Source organism: Globicephala melas, chromosome 10 (genome assembly GCF_963455315.2).
Source record: "Globicephala melas chromosome 10, mGloMel1.2, whole genome shotgun sequence".
Taxonomy (NCBI): Eukaryota; Metazoa; Chordata; class Mammalia; order Artiodactyla; family Delphinidae; genus Globicephala; species Globicephala melas.
The window spans coordinates 100,336,292-100,356,803 of NC_083323.1; the positions used below are offsets into that span (position 1 = coordinate 100,336,292).

The 20,512-nt window shown below is 42.5% G+C and overlaps 2 protein-coding genes across 22 annotated transcripts in view; one reads left to right on the top strand and one right to left on the bottom strand.

The window, feature by feature from the left end:
• The window catches only part of RAD52 (RAD52 homolog, DNA repair protein), a 60,146-nt gene extending 49,315 nt beyond the window's left edge, over positions 1–10,831 (bottom strand). Inside the window, exons 1-3 of one of the 4 annotated variants that reach the window (XM_060306560.1) lie at positions 10,386–10,831; positions 3,692–3,834; positions 1,788–2,190 (exon numbers count right to left, since the gene is read on the bottom strand). The gene's annotated coding sequence lies outside the window, so the exon portion shown is untranslated. Of the gene's footprint in view, positions 1–1,787; positions 2,191–3,691; positions 3,835–10,377 lie in introns of all 4 variants that reach the window. The other 3 variants (XM_060306562.1, XM_060306563.1, XM_060306555.2) reach the window with 3 other exon arrangements.
• Positions 10,832–10,998: 167 nt separating this feature from the next.
• ERC1 (ELKS/RAB6-interacting/CAST family member 1) overlaps positions 10,999–20,512 on the top strand; it is a 394,021-nt gene continuing 384,507 nt past the window's right edge. For 16 of the 18 annotated variants that reach the window (XR_009565564.1, XM_030834798.2, XM_030834806.2 and 13 more), the window contains exon 1: positions 10,999–11,111. The gene's annotated coding sequence lies outside the window, so the exon portion shown is untranslated. Of the gene's footprint in view, positions 11,112–11,137; positions 11,268–20,512 lie in introns of those variants that run through there. The other 2 variants (XM_060306594.1, XM_060306580.1) reach the window with 2 other exon arrangements.

The following is a 20,512-nucleotide window of genomic DNA, read 5'->3' on the forward strand; positions in this document are numbered from 1 at the left end:
CCTTACTGTGGTAAATTCTTTTTCACCCTCACATAAATATGGACATTAATCAGGTATAAAAAACTTCAAATATAAGAGGTAAAGTTAGATAATATTGTGTATGGTGAAATAATGATTAAAAAACTATTCTCATACTCCTCTCTGCAATTTTGGAGTTAAAATGCTGTAGGAGATACTTAACACTTAATACGTAAGTCTAGTTATCTTCTCATTATGCAAATAAAACAGGTAATAAAGGGGGAATCCCAAACTATTATACCAGCCAGTATGCCTCCACGTACAAGTATCCCAAACCAGAAGTGGATGGCGTCAGGTGGAATTTGGGAATAGGAGAAAGGTACATGGGAAAATAATGTTGACCTCATATTTCCCCACTCCTGTTTATAACAGAAATTCTCTAAAGAACTGCTAATACTCACAACTTGTACTTCCACCCATCCCATTCTCTCTTGAACCAATTAATCAACTTTCAACTCAACCACCTGAATAAACTGCTCTTGTCATGGTCCCCAGTGACGCTGTGTGGCTGAACCTCACTGAATCTATTTTGTCAGCCCCGTCTTAGGCCCGCAGTCCTACCCTCCCCTTTCTGCATGACTGAGCGTTAGCCCACTCACAGGAATGCACCCAAGTCACGTAAGTTTCCCATCAACTTTTACCCTTGCCTCCATCTGATATGAAAGCTGGAAGACTGCCTTTTGCCGACACAGATGGTTAATGATCATGAGACCCCCAGGGGGAAGAAAAACACTGGGTTCCTATCAGTGTGGACATGCTTCCCACTTGGTGGTCAGATTCTGTTTTTAGCTTTGGCCCTTTTAAGTCCCCCTGTACCCCTTTTGGTGGCACAGACTGCAGCTGTGTATGCCTCTGGATCCTCATCTGCAGGATTATTTTCCTTTGAAGTATCATTTAGATTTTCCTTTAATGAAGATCAATTGGTAATAAACCATGCGCTTTTGTTTACTTGAAAATGTCTTTATTTTGTCCTTGATCTTATAAATTAGTGTTACTGAGTACACAATTCTGAGATGACAGTTATTGTCTCTCAGCACCTGGAGAGATTATTCTGTCTTCCAGCTTCCCTTGTGTGTTCATAGGTTTGTCGTCAGCCAATTACTGTTCCTTTGTAAGTAAGCTGGTATTTATTTGTCTCATGTTATGGGTTGAATTGTATTCCTCAGAAAGATAGGTTAAAGCCCTAATCCCCAGTGCCTAAGAACGTGGCCTTATTTTGAAAGAGCGTCATTGTGGACACCATTAATTAAGATAAGGCCGTATTGGAGAAGGGTGGGCCCTTAATCCAATATAACTGGGTGCCTTATCAGAAGAGGAAGAGAGACACAGACGCTCAAAAGGGGAATGCCATGTGACGGGGAGGCAGGCACTGAAGGGCTGCAGATGCAAGCTAAGGAATGCCAAGGATTGCCGCAAATCACCAGAAACTAGGGAGGGGAGGGAAGGGTTCTCCCCTCCCCTTCACAGGACCAAGGCCCTGCTGACACCTGGAGCTTGGACTTCCAGCCTCTAGAACTATGAGACTATATAAATTCCTGTGATGTTAAGCCATTCAGTTTGTGGCACTTTGTTACAGCAGACATGGGAAACTAATGCAACTGACTTTAAGATGTGTTGTCTTTTATGTTCTCGGTTTCGCTACACTGCATCTAGATTGGATTTCTTTTTAGTCCTGTTCTTAGTGATTCCTGCTCTATAGATTTATGTCTCTTATTGGTTTGGAAAGTCCTCACCCATTATATGAACCCATTATATGAACAGATGCTTACCTCCTTTCTCTAGATTCTCCTTAAGGGACTCTAAGTAGATTTAAAGTAGGAGATTGCCTTTTCTATCCTCCCTGTCTTCATTTATTTATAAATTTATTTATTTCATTTATTTATTTTTGGGTGTGTTGGGTCTTCATTGCTGCGCACGGGTTTTCTCTAGTTGCGGTGAGCAGGGGCTACTCTTTGTTGCGGTGCGCGGGTTTTTCATTGTGGTGGCTTCTCTTGCTGCAGAACACAGGCTCTAGGCACGCAGGCTTCAGTAGTTGTGGCACGTGGGCTCAGTAGTTGTGGCTCACAGGCTTCGTTGCTCCTCGGCATGTGGGATCTTCCCGGACCAGGGCTCGAACCCGTGCCCCCTGCATTGGCAGGCAGGTTCTTAACCACTGCGTCACCAGGGCAGTCCCTATTAAGTTTTTAAATATCAGTTAATTGTTTTAGAAGTTTGTGGCAGATTGATAGCTTTTCTCAATAGTCATTTTCTCCTTATTTTAGTAATATAACTTCTTAATTTTAACTGGGTACATGACCATCCACAATAAAGTCTATATTTCCAATTTGCCCTTCAGCAAGGAATGACCATGAACTAAGCTCTTACCATGGGATATAAAAAGAAGTGGTGTGCACAATTTTTTAGGAAGTTTTCTTAAAGGGAAAGGCATGTCTTTTTCCTTCCCTTTTTTCTTCCTTTCCTCTACTCCGTGAAAGGAGTATACTTTCCCACACCATTATGTTGGACCTGGCTGCGTGGCTTGCTTTGGTTAATGAAGTGTGAGCACACAGGACATATGACACACTTGAGCAGAAGCTTCAAGTGATTCTGTGGTTTAGCCTCTTGTATGCTTGTTTGCCATCATGAGGAAAATACAACCCAGGTGACTACTGCTCCTTTAGTCTGGTTCCTTGAATGGGAGATGTGTGGAACTGATTCGTACCTCGAGCACAGCACAGCAGCTGACCGCCCCTCCCTCCAGCTGTCAAATCCCAACTAACTTAAAAATAAATATTTGCAGTTTATAAGCCACTGAGTCTTTGGGGGCAATTCTTTTACTTTCTTGCAGGTCAGCAATTTGTTAAAAATTATTATTTTTTTTGAATTGATTCATGATTTGGTTTCCACTGTCCAGCTACTATGAATAATGCTGCTATAATATTCATATACAAAAGTTTGTGGTTTTGTGTGGATATCTTAAATTCTTTTAGGTATACAGCTAGGAGTAGAATTGCTGGGTCTTATGGTAACTCTATATTCAACATTTCAAGGAATTGTCAGGCATTTACACCATTTTACATTTCCACCAGGTGTGTATGAGGGTTCTGATTTCTCTAAGTCCTCACTAACAGTTACACTCTTTTTGATTCTGGCCATCCTAGTGGGTGTGGTTTCTCACTGTGGTTTCAATTTGCATTTCCCTAATGACTGATGATGGTGAACATCTTTTCATGTACTTATTGGCTATTTATATATCTTCTTTGGAGAAATATCTATTCAAATCCTGTACCCATTTTTTAATGGGTTGTCTTTTTATTGTTGAGTTTTAAGAATTATTTACATATTCTGGATATAATATCAAATATGTGGTTGCAAATTTTTTTCCCATTCTGTGTATCGTCTTCTCACTTTCCTGGTGGTGTCTGAATTAGTCTACTAGGGCTGCCATAACAAAATACCACAGACTGTATATGACCTCATTTAACCGTAACCAGCTCTTTAAAAGCCCTGTCTCCAAATATAGTCACATTGTGGGTTAGGGCTTCCACACATAAATTTTGGGAGAATGCAGCTCAGTCCAAAACATTCTGCCCTCTGGATACCCAAAATTCTTGTCCTTCTCACAGGCAAACACATTCACCCCATCCCAAAGTCTTAACCCATTCCAGCATCAACTCTAAGTGCAAAGTCTCACCTGAATATCATCAGGTATGGTTGAGACTTGAGATATGATTCACTCGAAGGCAAAATTCCTTGCCAGCTGTGAGCCTGCAACATCAGACAAGTTATGTGGTTCCAAAATACACTGGTGAGACAGGCATAGAGAGATATTCTATACTGAAAGAGAGAAATCAGGAAGAAGAAAGGGAAATGGGTCCAAAGCGAGTACAAAACCCAGCAAGGCAAATTTCATTAGATTTTAAGGCTCAAGAGTAATCCTTTTGGGCTCAATGCTCTGCCTTCCAGGCCCACTGGGGTGGCAACCTCATCCCCTTGGCCCTGGGTGGTGGCTCCAGCCCCTCAGCCCTGGGCATCAGCTTTATTCCTGAGGCACTGGTTGGTAGCAGGCTCCACTGAAACCAAGGAGACAGCTTGCCCCCCAGACCTGTACTCTCTGGGCTGGTGGCTGGAGTAGCAGCCCTGTTGATCTCTGAATCACTTTTGGTGTCATTTCTCGCTTTTCTTGAAGGGTGATGTGAATTGGCAGCCAGGTAGCTCTATTGTCCTATCCTGTAGACTCCCAGAAGTCTGACAGTATTCCTCCATTTTGTTGTCTCTATGCCCCTTAGTTCAAACTGGCAGTGTTTCTACTGGTATAATCTTATTTCTATTCCTGGTTACTTATGAGATGACTGATTAAATCCATGAGTTGCACCCATGACCTCTTTATCAAATGACTATCCAGCTACACCCTTGATGTATTCTCCAGAACATACTTCTTTTATCGTAATATGGATAGTAATTGGGTTCTACACCTAATTCCAACATGTGAGGAGTTGGGGTGGTTTCCCAACACCACCAAGGAGCAAGTCTCTGGGTACCAGCTGGGTCTCCTGCACCTCAGCTCAATTTTGACACTATTTACCCAGAGACAGCATCAGGTTCTGCAGGTTAAATGCTCAGTCCCACAAGACCGCTGTACACCCCTCTTGCCCTCTCAGGATGCCAGATGCAAGCAAGGTTGTTACCTGTGCTTCTGACCAACCGGCCACAAACTGGAGGTTCCAACAATCTCTCCCAGCTCAGGATGCCAATTGCAAGTCCAGCTTGTGGACTGTACTTCTGACTGATGGCTATAAATCAAAGGTTCTTATGACCCCTTTCTTGGGTTTGATTAATTTGCCAGAGTGGCTCATAGAACTCAGAGAAACATTTTTACATACTGGATGACTGGTTTGTTATCAAAGGATATTATAAAAGGAAGAGCCAGATGGAACAGACGCATAGGGCAAGGTATGGGGAAAGGGCGCAGAGCTTCCACGCCCTCTCCTGGTGTGTCACTCTCCCCACTTATCCAGGTATTCACCAACCAGAAGCTCTCTGAGCCTTGTCCTTTTGAGTGTTGTGGAGTCTTCATTACATAGACGTGATTGATCAAATCATTGGTCATTGGCAACTGATTCAACCTCTAGCCTCTCTTCCCTCCCTGGAGGTCAGGGGGTGGGACTGAAAGTTCCAATCCTGTATTCATGGTTGGCTTCTTTGCTGACAAGTCCCCATACTTAGGGCTTTCCAAAAGTCACCTCATTAACATAAATCCTGTTGTGGTAGAAAGGGGCTTGTTACAAATAACAAGACATCCATTTTACCTTTATGACTCTGAAAGTGATTTCAGGAACTGAGGAGTAGAGACCAAATATTATGACAAGAGAAGTTCCCGTTGCTCTTATCCCTCAGGAAATTCCAAGGGTTTTGGGAGCTGTGAGTCAAGAACCTTGGATGAAGACCAAATATGAGATATATTTTGGTCATATGAATGACCAAATGTATATTTCTTTTTTTTTTTAATTGAAGTATAGTTGATGTATTGTATTATATGTACATGTTAGTTTCAGGTGTACAACATAGTGATTTGACATTTAAGCATATTACAAAATGCTCACCAGTATATATTTCTTGCAAGTTACAATATTGTAGATAGGCTAAGAATTTTCCAAATCTTTAGGTTCTGGTTCCTTTTTGCTTAACAACGCCTTTAATTTATCTCTCACCTCCTGTATACTTTAAGCAGTAAGAAGAAATCAGGCCGCACCACCAACACTTTGCTTAGAAATCTCTGCAGCTAAATATCACAGTTTATCACTTTTAATTTCTACCTTCCACAGAACACTAGGAAACAGTTTGGCCAAGTTCTTTGCCACTTTATAATAAGGGTCACCTTTCCTCCAGTTTCCAATAACATGCGCCTCATTTCTGAGATCTCACTACAGTCACCTTTTAACGTTTACATTTCTACCAAGAGTCTCTCTTCAAGGCAATCTAGGCTTTTCCTAACATGCACCTCAAATATCTTCCAGCCTCCACTCATTACCCACTTCCAAAGCCCCTTCCACATTTTTAAGGTATTTGTTACAGTAGTACCCCACTTCTCAGTACCAAAATCTGTATTAGTCTGGTGAGGATGCCGTAACAAAATATCACAGACTGGGCAGCATAAACAACAGAAATTTATTTCACACATTTCTGGAGGCTGGACATCCAATATCAAGGTGTTGGCAGGTTTGGTTGGCTTGCAAATGCCCATCTGCCTTCCCCCAACCCCTGGCAACCACCCTTCTGCTTTCTGTCTCTATGAATTTTACTATTCTAAGTACCTCATATAAATGAAATCATACAATATACAGTCCTTTTGTGATTGGCTTATTTCATTTGGTATAATGTCTTCAAGGCTCACCATACTTTTTAAAGCTGAATATACAAAAGTTTTCTATATTCCATTTTGATGGAGTCCAATTTTAAAATTTTGTCACTTACGGTTTTGGTTTCATAGCTAAGAAACTATTGCCTAATCAAAGGTCATGAAGGTTTACACCAGTTTTTTTCTAAGAGTATTATAGTTTTAGCATTTATATTTAGGTCTATGATCCATTTTGAATTAAGTTTTTAAAAATTTAATTAATTAATTAATTTTGGCTGCGTTGGGTCTTCACTGCTGCGTGTGGGCTTTCTCTAGTTGAGGTGAGTGGGGGTACTCTTCGTTGCGGTGTATGGGCTTCTCAATGTGGTGGCTTCTCTTGTTGTGGAGCATGGGCTCTAGGCACATGGGCTTCAGTAGTTGTGGCACGCGGGATCAGTAGTTGTGGCTCGTGGGCTCTAGAGTGCAGGCTCAATAGTTGTGGTGCACGGGCTTAGTTGCTCTGTGGCATGTGGGATCTTCCTGGACCATGGGTCGAACCCATGTCCCTTCCCTTGGCGCGGATTCCCTGCGCCACCAGGGAAGTTCCTTTAATTAATTTTTGTGTAAGTGAGGTAGGGGTCCAATTTCATTGTTTTGCATGTGGTTATACAACTATTCCAGCACCCTTTGTTGAGAAGACTATTTTCCCAGTGAATCAACTGTCCACAAATGTGTGGGTTATTTCTGAAGTCTCAATTCTTTTCCATGATATATACGTCTATCATTATTCTGGTACAACACACTATCTTGATTATTGTAGTTTTGCAGTCAGTTTTGAAAGCAGGAAGAATGAGTGTTTCAACTTTTTTTTTTTTTTTTTCAAGATTCTTTTGGCTATTCTGAGTCCCTTGCATTGCCATGTGAATTTTAGGATCTGCTTGTCAATTTCTAGGGAAAAAAAAAAAAAGGCAGCTGGGATTTTTGATAGGACTGCATAGAATGTGCAGAACAAATGGAGGAGTACTGCTTATTTTAACGATATTAAGTCTTCTATTATTTCTTGATGACGATTTAGCTTAATTATAAACCCTGTACCTCGTTTCTTCCTATCCTCTCAGTAAGCCTAATAATTCCTTGCTCCTCCACTGGTCACTTTTCCTACTTCTAACAGTACACTTTAGCAACTGCTTCTTATTCTGCCAACTATACACATCGTCTCTTGAGTGCTTTTCCCTTTACCTCTACCTTTCCTATGTTTACATCTTAAACTGCCAGCTGTATTTTTACCTTTATGTTGTCAACATTGGTATAAACTATGCTTCAACTACAGCAAAATTATAATTTATTAACAGGTTTGGTCTAAAAGTTGAACATCAGAAACCAGCATTTTCTAAGCTTTCTATCATAGTAATTATTCAGTTGAATCCTCTCCCAGAACTCCTATCCTTCCATCCCAATCTCGCCTAGCTCTTAGGATTTCCCTTTACTATTGAATTAGATCTAGTGAATCCTGGATAGTGATGCTGTCAGAAACCTCATTTCTATCTCATCTTTAAATTTTGAAAAAAAGCCTATGTGGGAGTTTGAGTTTATGAGTCTCTGCATATCTGAAAATGTTTTCATTTTGCTCTCTTAATGATAATTCAGCTAGGAATAGGGTTTTTTTCTTAATAAAAAAATTCTTAGAATTTGAAGTTAAAGAAATATTTCCCTCAGAAACTTGAAGGTCATTGTTATCTTCTCATATCTAGTGTTGCTGGTAAGAATTCTAATCGCAGTGTGAGTCTTACTCTTTTACGGGTCACTTTTAAAAATTATTATTATTATTTATTTTTGGCTGCGTCGGGTCTTAGGTGCGGCACTCGGGATCTTTCCTTTAGGTGTGTGGGCTTCTCTCCAGTTGTGGCATGCAGGTTCTCTCTCTCTAGTTGTGGTGCATGGGTTCCAGAGCGTGGGCTCTGTAGTTTGTGGCATGTGGGCTCTAGCTGAGGCACACCGGCTTAGTTGCTCCACGGCATGTGGGATCTTAGTTCCCCGACCAGGGATCGAACCTGCGTCCCCTGCATTGGAAGGCAGATTCTTTACCACTGGACCACTAGGGAGGTCCCTATGGGTCACATTTTTCCTTTGGAAATGCAGGATCTTCTCTTTATCTTTAGAGTTTTAACATTTCACAAAGTTGTTTTTGTTCTCCACTAATGGACATTTTCAGCTCTGGGAAATTTTGTTCCATTATTTTTGGGGTAACTTTCCATCTTTTATTTACTCTCTTTTCTCTTTCTCTTGTGGTATTAGTCCCGTTGGATAGACTTTTTATTTTTCTTATATTTTCTCTTGCAATTTCCATCTCTTTGCGTATTTCTTCTATTCTTCTTAAAATTGCACGGACTTTACCTTTCAACACTTCCAGTGAATTTATAATTTTGGCAATTTCCTATTTCTAATTTCAAGACTTACTTTTTGTTCTTGGATTGTTACTTATCTGAGTACATTATCCTTGTTTCATACCTGTAATAAAAGTTTGTGAGCATATTTTTAAGTTCTCTGAAGTTTCTTTTTCCTCTGTGGTCACATTTTCTCCTTATCCTCTCCCTCCCTTCCCCAGCCCCAAGTTACAGACTTCCCTTGAACACCTAACAGTCCCTGGTTGTCCATTCATATTTAAGATGAAGTAGTTGGATGCTGATGACGCATCTTTAGAACTTGGGAGGGTCTTGCCAACTTGCACAACTTCCCTCTAGGGTGAGTGGGTAGGAAACTGGCTATTGTCAGAATAAAGAATGCTCTACTCTTAGTCATTAAATGCTCCCCAGAGATGATGAGAAACCTTGACTTTTAGCCTGGGATAAATTCCTAGCTATTGTATCTGAGGTATAGGGAGGGTTCTGCTGTTCTACATAGAGAACTTTATTTCGTGTCCTTGTTTTCAGCCCTGCTTCTCACTCTTGCTCTGTCTTGTCAGTGTCTCCAAATTTCAGCTTCTCTAAATCACTTCTGGCAGGTAGGCCTCCTTCTTCAGCTGCAGCACCCCCCCCCCACACGCCTATTCCACATTATGGTTTCTTCCACTTTGTTTAATCAGACCTCACCCACTTTCTGTGTGTAAAATTAGAAAAAAAAAATCTCTTGGTGGCTCCTTTCCCATTTTCTGTTTTGTACGGGTTTCTATCATTTTTCATTCCTTTGTTAGCATTTTAATGGGGTTCCAGGAAGAAGAGGCAACGAATGCATGCACTCAGCCAGCTTTAATTAAAAAAAAAAAAAATCCTAAGTGTAGGTTTAAAAAAAGATATGTGGGGCAGAGTAGTAAATAAGAAAAAAGAACAATGGAATGACAAAAAAGAAACCAAAAAAATTTCTGTGTCTGTGATATTGACAGTACTCCCGTGCATGAATAACAATGCTTAGCATCTCACACTCTTCAGATCCCCACATTTCAGGGATGGGATAGATCTGAGACATCTCGTTCACACCCCCTTTTACAGTTACAAAAAGCAGGACCCAGGAGTAACGGGATTTTCCCAAGGTCACACACGTAGACACTGGCAGAATGGAAACTAGAAAGATAAGATGAGTCCACTTTGCTTTCCCTTCATCTCACCACACCGCTGGGGAGCAGCAGGACGAGCGGATCAGCAGTCAGATAAGAAGGATCGTGAGAACCAGTCAAAGGAAGTTGGTTTATTCCTGAGTGAAGTCGGGTGCTCGAGAAAATGAAACACTTGAGGATGCTTCATTTGGCAGGACCGAGCATCCCCCGGCAGCGGTCCTGACAGCGGCGGCCGCGTACGGACCCTCCGGAAGGGGGCGACTGTACAGCGGGCCGGGGGACGCTGGGCGGGATGGGGATGCGATGACGAATGAAGGGACGAGAACCCCGACGAGGGACGGGAAAGTGACAGTGGGGCCACGAGGGTGTGGACGCTGGCGGTGACTCAGCTGCTCTCAGGGGCGTTTAGAGTTACTGATGAAACAATCGCCAGCCAGGAAAAAACACGATTCAAATCACTCTTACTTTCTTAGTGCAACGATAGCTTACTTACGGCCTTACATTAACGGTGCGTGGCTCCGACAAGGAAACCGTCTGCGCTTCGGTACCAGAAACTGAGGAGCCCGACGCCGGGCCAGCTGCCGCCCGCGAGGACTGGGACGGCCGTCCGCCCCGCCCTCCCTCCCTGGCCGCCGAGACGAACCGCGAAAAGGCCGTTGGCGGTGTCTCCCGGGCCGTGCGGGCAGCCCGAGGGCCTCCGTGCGGGAAGCCCACCTGTCCGCGGGCGCCAGGCTCCTCGGGGCGGCTAGCCCAGGGTTCTGCGTGACTGGCCCCCTGAGGCAGCGGCGGAGGCGGCGGCCCACTGTCCGCGCCGCACCGCCTCCTACGGCAAGCGGGAGGAGACAGACCGCCCGACCCGCGGCTGCCGTGTGCGCTTGTGCGCCCCCGTCTGCCGGCAGCCCAGAGCCCCCGCCCGCCAGACCCCGGAAAGCGCCCGAGGCCCGCGCGCGCCCGAGTCGCGCTCCCGGGAGGCTGCGGGACGCCGACCGGGCGCGGTCGGGCGGGGGCGGGGCTCGCGCTGACGTCAGCCAGGGGCGGGGCTGGGGAAATCGCGCAGGGGGCGGGGCGCGGTGACGTCGGGCGCCCGGGCCGAGCTGTGGCTGTGGTGGTGGCGGCGGTGGCGGCGGTGGCGGCGGCGGCGGTGGTAGTGGTGGCGGCGGCGTTGGGGGCGGCGACGGCGCCCGGGCAGCAGCGGCAGCGGCACCGGCACCGGCAGCACTGAGCAGGGTGAGACGGCCGCGGTGGCGGCAGCTCGGGATCGGGCGGCGCCTGGAGCTTCCCGCCCGTTGCTGGCGCTAGGCCCCTCGGCTCTCCTCCGCCCGCTCCTCCTCACGGCCCTGGCTGGGTCCCGGCAGCGCGCCCCCGGGGAGGGCGGAGCCGTAGGTGAGGCGCGGGGACCCCTCCCCCTCCGCGCTCTGCGGGGGGGATGGGACGTCCGGGAGGGCGGCCCCACCCAGCCCACCCAGCCCACCGACGAGATCGGGGGCGGCGGCGGCGGCTGCGGGCGCCCGGCTTCTGAGGCGTGGTGTTGCGGGCGAGGTGGGGAGGTGTACGTCTCGCGGAGCCCCGGGAGGCTGGGGTGCGGTCGGCTGGGTCTGGGGTTTGAGTATTGATGTACAGCGTTGAAAGAGACGAGGATTCTGGTTTTTTTCCTGCTATGAAGTGGTCAGGTAGGAGATGGAGGCTTGGCTTCCAGAAGGAAGATGAGCTGTGGATGTTGCCTTTGAGGCAGTTCGAGAAGCTATTGCACTAGGTCTCGCACCTCTACTTTAGGATTTGGGGTCTTTTTTTCCTCCAGGCGGAGCGGGTGGGGCGTCGAGGGCGGGGAGAATCCCTCTGCTTTTGGCTCGGGGTGTGAGCGTGGATGGGTTTGGAGTTCTACACCGTTCAAGAAGAGCGAGATCTTGGGTTAGACAACTTCCTTCTGGCAGCAACATTGGGGAATAGGTCCCAGTACACTTAGTTCCTTAAAGGCGTTATCTTCCAGTCTTTCTTCTGTGCCTGAACGATCTCTATGCCACCTCGTTTTCAGAGCTCTATCCTGGCCCCTTAAGAGAGGGCCTGAGGATCAGGTGGTTGCTTTGGAAGACACGTTTCTGAGGAGTAGTCGCACGTGGTTCTGGTTGACTGCTTTGGATGGATACAATGAACAATTTGAATAGTTCTGTTGGCGCTAATTATGCGAAACATGCTTAAATGTTTTGAAGCACAACTGTCTTTATAACTCATGTGTTAGTAAACCTTGACAGCTATTTTGTGTTTAATTGTTGTAAAGTTACACTTAATTAACAATTATTGGAGATTTCTAAAATTTATCAATTGCACATGTCTTTATTAGACACTTTAAAAGTGAAGTGGAATAATTTTTTTTTTTGGTAGGTCCCTCAATTTCTCAGAAACGTTCTTGGAGTCAGGTGCTTTTAAAATGCTCTTTAGTAACATTTTGGGGGGCATGTGTCTGTCGTATAGGGAGATGTTACTAAGAGTAAACAATGTTCAACGTTCTTCGCTTCAGTGTTTCACAACCTAGAACATTGAATCAGAATCTTCTTTTCTGGATTCCTGCTCCCTATTAGATTACAGTATTCACTGGCCTTACCTATCAGTTAATATCATTTAAGCTATTTCTTCCTCGGAAAACAGGCCCTGAGATTGACATTTGTTATATAATGGATGGAAGTAGGCATGACTCTCAGTAATTCATTTATGGAGGAAGGGAAACCGTCATGAAATGGAGTTTAAGCAGTGACTTTCCAAAGGCTTACTCAATTTATTTGGGAACTTAGCCAGGGAAGTGCTTTCCCATAACCTGAGAGAGAAATATACAGAGTGAGTGTCAGTAGGTGCCTTTTTTTAACATGCCTACTTAATGAGCAGATTATTCTAGCAAATATTTCTGCTTGACAAAATTTGTAGGAAACAGATGATATAATAGCTATTAAGTGAGAAAGGGTGTGGTCCAATTTGTAATTATAAACTAAAGATTTACTTGTATTCCGACAGGTCAAATTATAAGTTGGTATAATAATAGTTTTGATATTGGATTAGTCACTTAGAAGGAAAGATTAAAATTCACATAATCTGGTTTTGGCTTATAAATTATACTTTGATTTAATGGGGTACACATGGGGACAAATGTGAACTAAAATAGCGGTGAAACTTTGTATAGTGCTAAAATGACATTTCCATGGCTGACAGTGGGATGTGATTCTTCTTGTTGGAATGCAATCATATGATTTGGGGAAAATGTAGGGTAGAAGTGTTCTATTTCTCTTTAGAATTTCTTAAGACTGAGAAAACTGGTATGTTTTATTTTTCAAGAAATGTGGCTTGCTAGTCATTACTGTGATATCTTAGTTAAGTCTACTGGGGTGTCCCCCCCTTTTTTTAATTACTAAAGTCAGATAAGTATGTCATTGTGTTAATTCAACGTTAGTACTAGAAACAAAAGTGAAAATTCCCATAGCAACAACTGCTCTTTTTCTATGCTATGTTTATGCTTTTAGAAGTAGTATGAGAGCTGTTAAATGTGCGTTTTGCACATTCTGTGTAAAACACATTGATGGAGGAAGAGCAGGGAATGAAGTATTTTGGCTAATCCAATAATAAACAAACAATTTTCAGAGAAAAATAATGTAATAAAGTAAATTAAGCATAAAGGTTATGTGGAATATAGTTTACTTCTATGGCTTTTCAAAATGTGAGCCTGGAGGTGCTGATTCATTCATGTATTCATTCAACAGTTATTTATTGAGTATGGTTCTGGGTACTTTTTTTAGCCTTTGGGAATACAGTAGTGAACAAAGCTGACAAAAATTCCCACCTTCATGGAACTTACCTTCTGGACACCTTCTTGGGAAATGAAGAGGAATTCAGCAAAGGAGATTAATAAGAGGTTATTGAGGAAGGAGGAAAGCCAGGAGAGTGTGATGTACTACAAATGAAGGAAAGGAAGTTTTCAAGGAGGAGAGAATGGTCAACTGTGTCATTGCTTAAAGATGTGTCAGGCTGTTGGGTAAGAAAGAATTCTGCCTGATTATAATGTCTAATAACAGAGAAATGACTAAATGCTTTTTAGTGTGAGATGAGACAAATGTAAGAATCTTTCAGTTTTTTACATCCTTCGACTGATTTTTAAAAACATATATATTTCATTCTTTATTCTTCTCAGAACAAAATATGCAACCTGGGAGTTTATACTTGTACTAAGGAGAGGTATGACACTGTTGTTACTAATTATATGGACACTTATTTTTTTTAATACATGTATCAAATCAGAAGTTATAAAAGCATACAGGGAAAAAAATAAGTCTCTTCTGTCCCATCCAGTTACTCCTGAAGGCAGACACTGTTTCCAGTTTCTTGTTTTTCCTAACCAGTGAAATTTTGTGCAATAACACGGCATTTAGCTATTTTAAAAGTGAAATTTTGTGCAATAACACGGCATTTAGTATTTTTATCCCCTATGTATTTTTTTTTGCAGGCTTAATATTTGTTTTTATAATTTAAGTCTAGCTATCTGCAGACCTTTTTTTTTTTTTTTTAAATAACAGCTTTATTGAGAGACAATCCACATACCATACGATTCACCCATTAAAGGTACAATTAAATTCTTTTGGTACATTCATCACCACGATCAATTTTAGAACATTTTCATCCTCCCAGAAAGAAGCCCCAAACTCATTAGCAGTCATTCCCCTGACCTTTGGTTTTAAAGCTCTCTTTTTTTAAAAAAAATTAATTTATTTTTGGCTGCGTTGGGTCTTCGTTGCTGCGCGTGGACTTTCTCTAGTTGCGGCGAGCGGGGGCTATTCTTTGTTGTGGTGTGTGGGCTCTAGGTGTGCAGGCTGAGCAGTTGTGGCTCGTGGGCTCTAGAGCGCAGGCTCAGTAGTTGTGGCGCACGGGCTTAGTTGCTCCGTGGCATGTGGGGTCTTCCCAGACCAAGGCTTGAACCCATGTCTCCTGCATTGGCAGGTGGATTCTTAACCACTGCACCACCAGGGAGGCCCTGACCTTTGGTTTTAAGTAAAGTATTGTTTTGCGTATTATGTGGGGAAAACGTTTGTGAATTACTTTGTTTCCAGTTAAATGGTAGTGAAGCCATTTAGTGTTACTTTTAATATTCTCTGATTGAATAGAAGCATAGGTTTGTGTAAAAGTCAAATTAGTTAGTGGTTTATTTAGTTGCATGAATGGGCTCATAGGATGGATTGTAGGAAGATCTGAGATGAGATCTTAAGGATAAGTAGTATTTGGCCAGATGAAAAGGATGCAAACAGAGGGAACAGCATGTGCAGGACCCAAAGGCAAGAAAGCTGTAGGGCAAGTAGAGTGATCTGAAGATAGTTTGGTCTGGCTGGAATGTTGAGTGCTAGTGTGAGGTGTGGGCATCACTTCTCCTTTCTGTGAAAAAGTGTGTTGTCTTAAAAAGGCAAAATAATTACATGATTAATTTGCTTAAACTGTTTGTGGATTGCTGTCACTTCCTAGCTGTATAACTTTGGATGAGAAACTTTATTGTCTAAAACTCAGTTAAACTCTCATTAGATGAGAATAATAGTCCTATCTGATGTGATTGTTGTGAAGAATAAATGAGCTAATGCTCATAAAGCTTTTAATAAGATGCTCGGAATACAGTAAGTACTCAATAAAAATCAGCTGCCCTGAGGATGACATTGTGGTGGTGGTGATTTTGATCATGGTGACTTTGATGATGGTGATAATGATCGTGAAGTATGGAATTCCTTAGGATATTTTGGAGCCCCAGAGAGTGCTCGGGAGACTGGAAAAGGATCTGTCATTTTAACTTTTTCCGGGGAAGAAGGAAGTGAATACCAAAAACTTTAGACCAGCACTGTTTAATAGAACTTTGTGTGATGATAGAAATGTTCTATCTTTGACCATCAGATACAGTAGCCACTAGTTACATGTGCTTTTTGAGCACTTGAAATGTGGCCAGTGTGACTGAGAAACTGTATTGTTAATTTTATTGCAATTAATTTAAATAGCCACTGTGACTAGTGGCTACTGTTTAGGGCAGCACAGTTACACACTTACAGATTGAGGAATCTAATTCAATTATGGCAATATTTTAGAACAGATTATTTAAAAAGTTAAAAAGTAGTTTTAGAAGCCTTGTCAGGGGAAAGGTGATTGCTGGGATACAGCATGGATTCACTAGGTTACATCAGACAATAATTCTAGTTTTCTAGAACTGACATGGTTCCCAGACTGATAAATAAAGGAAATGTAGTAGTTGTAATGTGTCTAGACTTCAGTTAGATCTTTTTATGCTGTCTTTGTGGAAAATATGAAAAATTATGTCCTAGATTTCATGAGAACAGGGACTGTCATTTGTTCTCTACTAAGCAAATAACAGATACTTACTAAATATTTGATGACTGAATGGAGAATGGTACAATTAAGTGAAGTCACAACTAGTTGTAAATGGCTAGACGCAGAGAATGGAGATCTGCTTACTGCAGAAGATGGGTTAGGGCAGGGGTCCCCAACCCCTGGGCTGCACGGCAGGAGGAGGTGAGAGGCGAGCGAGCGAAGTGTAATCTGCCGCTCCCCACTGCTTGCATCACCACCTGAACCATCCACCAGCCCCCCGACCCCCACCCCGGCCGTGGGAGAATTGTCTTCCATGAAACCAGTCCCTGGTGCCAAAAGGTTGGGGACCTCTGGGTTAGAGGAACTGGTGTTAGCTGCCTCATCCAGGTTTATAGTATTGGAAAGATCCAGGAGTGGTGGCGTAGAAGATAGTGGCGATGTAAGCTAGCTGCCAGCATATCCTCGCTGAGTGTGGAGGGTGTCCAGGTCATCACTAGCTGATAGTGAAGAGGTGGAGGTAGAAGACTGTTACTGAGTAGCATGAAAATCAGAGTAACAAGGATTTTATATGAGGTTCAGGAATAGTGGTCTGGAGGTGGCAGTGGAAGAAAGAAGGGTAACTGCCTCGTTTCCCAATATTGGGTGTGCCACGTGAGAGACTTCATAGCCTCCACCTGAAAGGGCTGCATGGGAAGAGGCATCCTGGGAAAGCCAGCTATCAGTGAAGGCAGAGAGGTACTGAGAACTTTTAGAGGAGTTTCTTAGTAATGGAATGAAGTTCCTTGAGGGTGTATTTCCCCACCCAACTGGCTTCTTCTTTTTTTTTTTTAATATTTATTTACTTATTTGGCCGCGTCAGGTCTTAGTTGTGGCATGCGGGATCTAGTTCCCTGACAAGGGATCGAACTGGGACCCCCTGCATTGGGAGCCTGGAGTCTTAACCACTGGACCACCAGGGAAGTCCCCCAACTGGCTTGTTTTTATCATCACTTAAACTTTAAGAAAAGTCTCTCATTTTTGACAACAGATTCTTCTCCAACTTCATACTTTCTTTGCCTTTTGCTTTAAGTTGCTTTGCTCTTTGCTTTACAGCCAGAATTTGTTGAGAGAGTTGTCTACGTTTGCTTTATGTTTCCCTTTCTTCACCTGTAATTTTCTTCTCAATCTATTTGTCTTGTTTCTGTTGCCACAATTCCACTGAAATGTTTGCTGGGATTACTAATGGCTTTCTTTAAATACACTGGCTATTTTTCTATCCATTTATTTAACCTCTTAGCATCTGTACTAGTTGTCTATTGCTATGTAACAAATTACCCCCAAACTTAACTTAAAACAACAAACATTTATTGTTTCACAGTTTCTTTGGCAGGTATCTGGATTTGGTGTGTGAGATTCAGGGTCACTCATAAGGCTGCACTCAGATGTTGACTAGGACTGGTCATCTCAAAGCTCAGCTCGGGGAGGGTCTGAGTCCGGCTCAGTCATGTGGCTCGTGGCAGGCCTGAGGTCCTTGCTGGCTGTTTGATGGAGAAATCAGTCTCTTTGCCATTTGGGTCTCTGCACAGGATTACTCACAACATGGGTCGAGCCCTATATCAAGGAGATTGAGGAGGGGAGTTACTAGCCAGTCTTTTTGTGACCTAACCTCAGAAGTGACAGTCTGTCACTTTTGCTGTATCCTGTTCATTTGAAGGGGGTCACTTGGTCCGGCACAGGCAAGAGAGGATTCCACAAGAGCATGGATACTCAGAGGTAGACATCATTCAGAGCCATTTTTAAGATTGCCCACTACAGCTGTGTTTGACACAGTAGATTTCTCCTTCCTTTGTAAAACTCTCGCTTCTTTTGGGATCTTTAGATTATGCTTCTGTTCTCCTTCCTGGTTCTCTGGACTCTCTTTCCAGTCACCTTTGTTGAATATTTTTCTACCATTCATTAAACGTTTGAATTTCTCTGGCTCATCTCATTTTCCTTCTTTTTTTTTTTTTAGTACAAACCTTTTATTTTTATTTTTTTTACATCTTTATTGGAGTATAATTGCTTTACAATGGTGTGTTAGTTGCTGCTTTGTAACAAAGTGAATCAGCTATACATATACATATATCCCCATATCCCCTCCTTCTTGCATCTCCCTCCCACCCTCCCTATCCCACCCCGCTAGGTGGTCACAAAGCACCGAGCTGATCTCCCTGTGCTATGCAGCTGCTTCCCACTAGCTATCTGTTTTACATTCGGTAGTGTATATATGTCCATGCCACTCTCTCATTTCGTCCCAGCTTACTCTTCCCCCTCCCCGTGTCCTCAGGTCCATTCTCTACGTCTGTGTCTTTATTCCTGTCCTGTCCCTAGGTTCTTCAGAACCTTTTTTTTTTTAGATTCCATATATATGTGTTAGCATACTGTATTTGTTTTTCTCTTTCTGACTTGACTTCACTCTGTATGATAGTCTCTAGGTCCATCCACCTCACTACAAATAACTCAATTTCGTTTTTTTTTTATCGCTGAGTAATATATTCCATTGTATATATGTGCCACACCTTCTTTATCCATTCATCTGTCGATGGGCATTTAGGTTGCTTCCATGACCTGGCTATTGTAAACAGTGCTTCAGTGAACATTGTGGTACATGACTCTTTTTGAATTATGGCTTTCTCAGGGTATATGCACGGTAGTGGGATTGCTAGGTCATATTCTATTTCATTTTTCATCTGTATGCTGAGTATTCATTTTCCTGTCTTCAGCTTTTACCTCTTTTGTGTCTAAGGGCTATTGTTTTCCAGGATTTCCACTTGGATGCCCCTTACACTCAGCACATCCAAAACTAAATGTATGATTCCTCTCTTTTCTGATGTTCCTTAATTTGTTAAATGACACTACCAGTTGTTCAAGCCAGAAATACATGTAGTGTTCTTGATTTTCCCTCTCCTGCAACCTTCCATTTTACTATTCCCTATGGACTTTGTAAGTCATTGCTGTCCAGTGATGGTGTGAATGTTTTTATGAGGTACTGCATCCCCTGTTGTGTTCCAGGCATTGAATGAGTAATTTTTAAGGTTCCTTCCAATCTTGAGATGCTGTGTTGCTAGCTATTGAAGGTTTTTAATTAGGAGACACATGATCAGAGCTGTGCTTTAGAGATACAGCAACTCTTGAACACTTTAAAGAGTTTATTTTTTAGAGCAGCTTTAGGTTTTCAGCAAAATTGAGTGGAGGTAGAGATTTCCCATAGAATCCCTGGCCCCATCCATGCATAGCCTCCCCCATTATCAGTCTCCCACCAGAGTGGGACATTTATTATAACTGGTGAACTTTCATCAACACATCACTGTCACCTGAAGTCCATATGAACTCTCATTTTTAGTGGTTCACCCAGAATGAAGCTAAACCTTGTATTCCTTTTAGCTTTCTTTAATATGGTGTACTGCGAGATGAATAGACAATGGTTTCCATCTGACAGCCCCTTTATGTGTGTGTATATATATTCTTTTCATTTTTTCCTTCTTTTTTGTTTAAAAGCCCTTTTCATGGAAATTAGGTAACTCATTGTCTGAACTTCAGTTAAACATCTCTGAAATTGTGAAAACATTTCACGAAGTAGAAGTTCTTGAAACATAAACATTCCCTTAAACATAATTTTATTATGGGAATATAACTTATCAATTGAAGGAATTAATTCCCTCTTGAAGCCCTTCTTGAATGTAACGCACATTGAGAAAAGTGTATAAAACAAATGTATAGTTTGAAAACTTATGGAATAAACACTGGTATAACCATCATCTAGGTCAAACATTAGGACCTTGCCAGCGTTCTAAAAACTTTCTTTGCCTCTTACCAATCACAACCCATTCCTTCCCCTATAAAGGTAACTACTGTCCTGACTTTCGCGGGAATCATTTTCTTGCTTTTCTTCATATAATTCTATTATTTAGTTTTATCTGTTTTCCAACTTTATATACATAGAATCATGTTGTATATATTCTTTTATGTCTGGCTTCTTTGACTCAACATTTTGTGAGATTTAGATTTGTTGTGTGTAGCAGTGGTTTAGTCATTTTCATTGCCAAATAGTATTCTGTTCATCACAACTTATTCATTATTTTAATGATGGATATTTAGGTTGTTTCCAGTTTGGGGGCATTATGAATTATGCCACTATGACTGTTATTACACAAGTCTTTTGGTGCATGTATTTTTGATGCTTTCATAGCCAGGAATAAAAGTGCTCAGTGATAGGGGACTTCCCTGGTGGCGCAGTGGTTGAGAGTCTGCCTGCCGATGCAGGGCACACGAGT